General features: G+C 47.4%; 1 pseudogene; it reads left to right on the forward strand.

Moving 5' to 3' along the window:
- The first annotated feature begins 349 nt into the window (after positions 1-349).
- On the forward strand, positions 350-1154 carry LOC144739074 (serum amyloid A-5 protein-like; annotated as a pseudogene).
- The last annotated feature ends 6904 nt before the right edge of the window (positions 1155-8058 follow it).

Consider the following 8058-nt stretch of genomic DNA (forward strand, 5'->3'; position numbering starts at 1 on the left):
GACTTAAATACAATCAACTATTATCTTGAAAACAGTGAACATTGGACATTTGAATGTAACTTGTTTCAATAAATCTTGTTGCGTTTCCAAACTGTTCTGTAAACTGCAGTTGCACCAGCAGAGAATACCCACAGCTTGTTTCCCAACATTCAAAATACAGTGGAATTTCCACCATCAAGAAATCCTACAACCAGCTCATATCAGAGGAGAATATAAGAAGCATCCGATCTTACTTTAACATCAAGTCCAAGGTAAGTTTGAACTTAAATTTAACCGTATAAAAATGAACATACGTCCATGTCGTATGAACACTGACACTGATGTGTCTCCCTAGTAGAAATCTATAACCATGAAGTGGCTGCTAACAGGAACACTCTGATTCTCCTGGTTCAAACCAACGCTCAGTGGTCCGTCTTCAAGTTCCTGTCGAGGCTGCTCAAGGTAACAAAACGGACCCATAGCTGAAATCTGCACACGTCCTAATTCTGAAATGTGTGACCCATCCTGGGTTCTGTTTTCTATATCATCTCTTCATTCAATAATTTCTGGTGTCTCCTCTGGCTGACCAGGAGCCGCTGACATGTTGCGAGCATACATGGACATGAGAGAGGTCCAACTACCAACAATCTGACCATTACTTCCATGGCTAGAGGAAACTATGACGCTGCACAGCGAGGTCCAGGAGGCAAATGGGCTGCTGAGGTTATCAGGTGAGGGGCAAGACCAGGAGAGTACTCCGCTCTTTAGTTGTGTCTTGTTCAAAATCCAGGAAACGAGAGGGAAATTCTGAAATAGTAATTATTATGTCAATTAACTACCAACAACATTATTAGTATTTGTAAAATAGATATAACTCTTTCAAATATGAATATAATCTGTGCAGAGTTTAGTTGATCTTTGCATATATGTGTAATTTTCTATAAACTGTCTAATTATTACCTAATTGTGATCCTGTGCAACTTAGACCAAACTGTCCAGAACTTTGTCTGACATTTGTTGTCTCTTCCTCCCTCCAGTGACGGCAGAGAGTGGGTGCAGCAAAGACTGGGTCATGGTCACGAGGACTCTGCAGCTGATCAGATTGCAAACCAACATGGACGAGACGGAAAAGATCCCAATGTTTCAGACCAGCTGGTCTGCCTGAAAAATATTGATGATGATTTGCAATAAAATTATTTATACTTCTGAAGTTGTTTTGATGTAGTTCTGTGTTGTCTTGTTGAAGTTATCTTTGTTTTACTTCACTAAAGGGTTACTACATCACAGCCTTCAATCCTGGGTGACCATAGGAAGAATTATAGTGGCATTTCTTTCCTGAGTACTCCAACAATCAAAACAAATATCCACTTCAGAAGACAGCTGAATTGACACATGCATTTATAGGCTGAAGGCTATAATACATATTTTAGCACATAGTCAAGGTTATACAATGAAAAATAAGATAAAACCAACAAGAAAACAGAACAAAAACTAAAAAAAATGTACACAGCAGACACGCTAGGAAGTCCATGACCGCCTGAAACCAGAACAAAACACAATAAAGATGGCAAACGACTGTACAGAACAAACGTTCATCAACAAATTCATAACCACTAAACTGTATAAAACATATTTGAACACACTTATCAGGGACATACACCCAACAAGGTGTTATAAAAGTTAAATGTGAAGGCAAGATATTCAATTCTTGGTTACACAGTACGCATTTCACAGCCTTTTTAAAAAACTGATTGAGAGAGTTTAAGAAAATGAGAAGGACGTGAATTCCATATCTTGGAACCTCTATAGGAAATCTTATAATGGGATGAAACAGTTCCTGATTGTGGGGGCCAAAGTCGATCGGCTTTAATGAAGTCCACCAGTAGGAGGCGCCGCCAATTGGTTCAATTTCCAATGTTACAAACTGGTTACTTGCATGACTTGACTTCTTGCATCATGGATCCCTGTCTATTTAACCTGCTCAAGTGTTTCTAGACTGATGGAGCGTTCCCTCCAAGATTGTCTAAATACCAGAAGTGTCATTTTCATCAAAGGCTGAGAAGAGTACAAGGGTACAACCTGGACAGGTCCTCCAGCTCCATCGTAGGGCCACATGAGGGACAGACAACCATTGTCACTGAGCCCTAGTTTGTCACCAGGCAGTTGTCAGTTACTGTCATAGACGCGCAAGCTCATTGTGACGCCGTACGAGAAAATGTCTCAAAACATGGTCAGCTTGACGTAGGATATTTCTTATGTGAGGAATTATTTAAATATTAAAGAATATTAAAAAATGTAAAGGACAGTCTCTGAAGGTGACGGTGCTCCCATGGGAAAGAGGAGGCAGCTGTAGTGTTTGTTCGACTGACCATGTCAGCAGCACTGGTGCACACGGCAGAAAAAGACCAGAGATGTGATCTTCAGTAGGTTGTCAGAGTACACGCTTTCCTATCAGATTGTTGGTCTAAGTCACAGATTGGGGACAGATTATTATGTATAATTATCCTAATAACAATACATTGTTTTTGTTTTTATTTCAAGTGAATCAGTGTCGTCATAAAAAGGAGGTGGAATACACACCAGTCCAAGTAAAGAAATACATAAACATCTCATAGTTGTGATTGTATTATTGTTGTTTTTTGACGAAAATAAGTTATCAACAGAAATTAAAATTGTACAGGACATTTGACACACTTCATTTGTAAATGAAGTATGTATGAAGAACTACATATACATATATCATATAATGAGTTTTGGTAAATTGCTGTTTTCATTTCTTTTCAACAGAGATGAATCATGAAGTATTACAAAATACTTGGTATACAAAAGAAGCCTCTGCTCACCCGATCATCCTCAGACAAACGGACTGGTGGAAAGATGAAGACGGGACCATCCAGAGGTATCACTTTGACGTATTAAAGGATATATATTTATTATTTGTCAAAGAATTGTTATTTCTTCTAGGGCACTGCCCAAATTTGTGCAGAACACGCTGGAGGAGTGGGACAGACATTTGGACGCTGTCCTGTGTGGACTGAGGACCATGGAGCAAATTACCACACAATTCTTCCCCCCCTTTTTTTTGTGTGTTTGGGAGAGAGGCGAGGTACCCACTCTGAAGTTCCAGACGAACATAGAGTGAGTTGCACTTTGTACTAACAGTTGTACTTCGTTAACGGACACACTTAGGAATAGTTAGAATGTAATAATAGTGTCACAATCGGCATAATGTAACATTAGAATCATACATCAGATGTAATTTCTGAGGTGGACAGCAGTATTGAACCTGTCTGTTGAGGAGGTTACAGAGGATGTCCTTAAATAGGACAATGCTCTCCAGAGGACTATTACCAACATGACAGCCAAACCTCACAAGAAAAAGGGAACAAAACCTGCTCCGGACTCTGGACAACAAGAAAAGGGGGTAAACTGGACCCCACATACCTTGAGTCCGATACAATTTTGGCCTCAGATGGCCAAGGAGCGGTCTTTTCAAAAATGTTTTCAGGACATTTTTAACACAGGTCCCCAAAGAGAGAAAGTGAGGCGAGATGTTAACATTATTTTCTTTTGAAAATGTTTTCCCTTTTGGCCATACTTTAAATTCTTTTACATTTTTGACAGACAAAATGTGTTTCTAAAAATGTATTTTTGAATTACAGGTTTATCAGCTCATATTCTTTTACTTAATACATACAACACAAAATATTATCATCATCAGGCACTTCTGATTTGTTATCTTACATCTAATTACGTCAATTATTTTTTCCAACATGTTTGGTGCATGTTCTTCAACTGCACATGCAGTAGTGCATACTACTGCTGAAGAACTGCAAAGCTACAGCGTTTTGATTAAATTGTACTCTGGTAAGGCTGGTAAGGTCACCTACATGTGAGGTGACCTTACCAACCCTGTGGGGTCTATACATACATTGAAGGTATATACATACCATGATTAAGATTAATATTAGGATTGGAATTAAAGTAATTGTTGTTTTGGTTATCCAAGAGTTGTATCTTTTTGCTGGAGAAACACAAACGTACTGTCTTTTGTACACTTCTACCCAGCACTAGCTGTAATGATTATAGGAGACAGTAAACATTTATGAGACATCTGAATGTTGTAAGATGAATGAATACAAAATAATTGTCACGTCCCGTGCCTCTGACCCCACCTAGTGGCAGCCTACCTCCCCCGTCCCTCTTCTCCCTCTCTCCCTCTCTCTCTCTCTCTTTCTCAGGTGCTCGGCATCGTAATTCAGCGGCGGCGAGGTGTGTGCTACTTAAGAAGGATTCAGTCCACAGCTCGTCGCCGGACCGTAGTACCTTCTCGCCCGTCTCGCTTCCTGCCTGCCCGAACCTTCGTCCCGGATCCCGGCATTCCCAGCCCCGCTCCATGTGTTCCTGTCTCCTGCTGAACCCCGTAGCCTTTCCGCAAGTCTTCTGTGTCCCCGCGTACTGTGGTTTGGGAACGTCGCCCTGGGCTGTATGCCTCCTACCCCCTGTTCGTTGATGAGATGAAGAAGGTCTTTGACCATCCGGTGCGGGGGGGAGAGAGGCAGGCATGCGCCTGTCCGCGCTCCGACAAGGGAACTGAAGTTTGCGGTGGAGTTCCGCACCTTAGCCGCGGAGAACCGCTGGAATGACGCTGCCCTCCAGGGAGCATTCTATCGAGGATTGGCTGAATCCCTGAAGGACGAGCTGGCCACCGAGATGATCCCCCAGATCTCGGACTCTCTCATTGCCCTCGCAATTCGCCTGGACAACCGACTCCATGAACACAGACGTGAGCGGAATCAGCGCCCCCCAGATGTTCTGCCCAGGCTCCCCTCACCAGTCCAGATCATCTCCTCGGATCGCTGACCGCTGGAACCCGACTTCTGAACCTATGCAGGTAGGCCGAACCCAGCTCACCCCACAAGAGAAGGAACAGAGACGCGCCGACAACCTCTGCCTGTACTGTGGGAAGCCCGGGCACTTCATCGCTCGTTGTCCCGTCAGACCAGCAAAAGGGGGGAACTCACCTAAGATGGGAGGACGACGGGTGAGTCACACAACCACATCCTCTCCACACCGGCTTCAGCTCCCGGCCACCCTCTGTTGGAGTAATCCAGTCTCTTGCCATCCAGGCCCTAGTAGACTCTGGTACAGAAGAAAACTTCTTGGACAGTAAACTCACTCTCCATTCCCACTGTCTCCCTAGAATTCCCCGTGGAGGCCAGAGCATTAAATGGAACCCCGCTGGCTCACATCAAGTCCAAGACCGTCCCAGTTACCCTCCTCCTAGCTGGCAACCACCGGGAGGCTCTGGTTTTCCACATCATGGATCACCCCCTATCTCCCGTAGTCCTTGGCTTCCCCTGGTTAAAGAAACATAACCTGGCTATCGATTGGCTTCATAGGGAGATCACCTCCTGGAGCTCCCCTTGTCATGCCTCATGTCTCCAGTCTGCTTTATCCCCAGCCTCTCCGACGTCCCGCCCGTCTCCCGAACCCATTGACCTCTCCAAGGTGCCGTCGGCATACCATGATCTGGCCCCTGTGTTCAGCAAAGACAAAGCACTCTCCCTACTACCCCATCGCCCTTATGACTGTGCCATCAACCTGTTTGCCGGGTGCCACCCTGCCCTCTAGTCAACTGTACAACCTGTCCAAGGCCGAACAGACAACCATGGAGGACTACATCCGCGACTCCCTCAACGCAGGTATAATCCGACCCCTCCTCTTCTCCTGTGGCGGCAGGTTTCTTTTTCGTGGGTAAGAAGGATGGCACGCTGCAGCCCTGCATTGACTATCGAGGGTCTTTAACGACATCACGGTAAGGAATTCTTACCCTCTACCATTGATAGACTCTGCATTCACTCCCCTGCATTGTACCCAGTATTTCACCAAACTAGACCTCCGAAACGCCTACCACCTCATCTGGATCCGTGAAGGTGACGAGTGGAAGACCGCCTTCAACACACCTCTTGGCCACTTCGAATACCTGGTAATGCCCTTCGGACTCACGAATGCCCCGGCGGTCTTCCAGAACATGATAAATGACATCCTGCGCGACATGATCAACTGCTTTGTTTTCGTTACCTGGACGATATACTAATCTATTCCAAGGCTCTCGAAGAACACGTCCGACATGTCAGAGCGGTCCTGGAACGCCTATTAAACAACCGTCTATTCGTCAAAGCAGAAAAATGCGAATTCCATGTGACGACCACCTCCTTCTTGGGGTACATTATATCCCACGGGGAGATTAAAATGGACCCCACTAAGATCGCCGTGGTCAAGGAATGGCCTTGACCTGAAACCCGTAAGCAGCTACAGCATTTTTTTGGGTTTTGCTAACTTCTATCGCCGTTTCATCCGAGATTACAGCAAAGTGGCAGCTCCCCTCACCGCCCCTGACGTCTACGCTACGGACCTTTGCTTGATCCCCAGAAGCAGAAAGGGCCTTCTGCACCCTCAAAGACCGCTTCACAACCGCCCCGATCCTGACCCCAAGTGGACCCCAAGCTCCAATTTGTGGGTAGAGATAGATGCCTCCGACATCGGAGTGGGTGCTGTCCCTGTCCCAACAGCACCCCCCAGATCACAAGCTCCATCCTTGCGCCTTTTTCTCTCACCGTCTCTCGCCTGCCGAGAGGAATTACGACGTTGGGGACCACGAATTACTGGCGGTCAAGCTGCATTGGAGGAATGGCGCCACTGGCTGGAGGGTGCCGAGCATCCCTTTATTGTGTGGACGGACCACAAGAATCTAGAGTATATCCGTAAGGCCAGGAGGTTGAACTCCCGCCAGGCCCGCTGGTCCCTGTTTTTTGCCCGGTTTCGCTTCACCCTCTCCTATCGGCCTGGATCCAGAAATGTGAAGCCGGACGCATTGTCCTCGACAATACACCACAGAGGAAATCCCCTGCGACCCTGAATCCATCCTCCCTAAATCCTGTTTGGTGGCCTCCCTAACCTGGAGGATTGAGGAGGACGTTCGGTGTGCCCAAGCCCTTCAGCCAGACCCAGGTGACGGCCCTCCTAACTCCTTGTTTGTCCCTAACTCTGCTTCCCAGGTTCTTCAGTGAAAGTGCTCCTGCCATCCGGGTGGTTCACATCCTGCGGATGTCCAGGGTCCTGGTTCTGGTGGCCCTCCATGGAGAAGGACCACCAGGGAATTTGTGGCGGCCTGCAGCACCTGTGCCCGCAACAAGACGTCCAATCGGCCAAGTTCTGGGCTTTTGCAGCCCTTGCCTGTCCCTCATCGGCCGTGGTCACACATCGCCGTAGACTTTGCGACCGGACTTCCACCCTCCCACGGTAACACACCTATTCTCACTATTGTGGATCGATTCTCCAAGGCTGCACACTTCATTGCTCTACCAAAAGAGCCCTTCCGCCAGAGAGGACAGCTGACTGCTTAGTGTCCCAGGTCTTCCGCCTCCATGGGATCCCCACGGACATCGTTTCCGACCGGGGTCCTCAATTCACGTCAGAGGTTTGGAGGCATTTCTGTTCGGCCCTCGGGGCAACCGTCCAGCTTATCCTCCGGTTTCCATCCACAGTCCAACGGACAGACGGAGAGGGCTAATCAATCCCTGGAGGCCTTCCTGAGATGCAACGCCTCCGACAACCCATCCTTCTGGAGCACTCACCTACCCTGGGTTGAGTATGCAACTCCTTGGTTAACTCCTCGTCTGGTCTCTCCCCGGTTTCAGTGCTCTGTCGGATACCAACCTCCCTGTTCCCTGACCTCAAAGGGGAGATTCCCTGACCCGTCAGATTAGGGCCACATCAAGCGGTGCGAGAGGACCTGCGAGAGGGCCTGGAAAAAGGCCCGTGCCTCTCTGCTCCAGGCGGGGCGCAATATGGAGCGCCAGGCTAACCGGCGCTGTGTCCCGGCCCCTCATTACGCACCGGGTCAACAAGTGTGGCTCCGTTCCAAGGATCTGCTCCTAAGGGTGGAGTCCAAGAAGTTAGCTCCCCGCTTCATCGGCCCGTTTGAAGTGGAGGCCGTAATCAACCCATCTGCTGTCCGTCTCAAGCTTCCTCCCACCATGAAGGTCCACCCCCACGTTCCATGTTTCCCTCCTC

The sequence above is a fragment of the Lampetra planeri genome, unplaced genomic scaffold (genome assembly GCF_965212315.1).
Source record: "Lampetra planeri unplaced genomic scaffold, kcLamPlan1.2.h2 scaffold_1290, whole genome shotgun sequence".
NCBI classification, from domain to species: domain Eukaryota; kingdom Metazoa; phylum Chordata; class Hyperoartia; order Petromyzontiformes; family Petromyzontidae; genus Lampetra; species Lampetra planeri.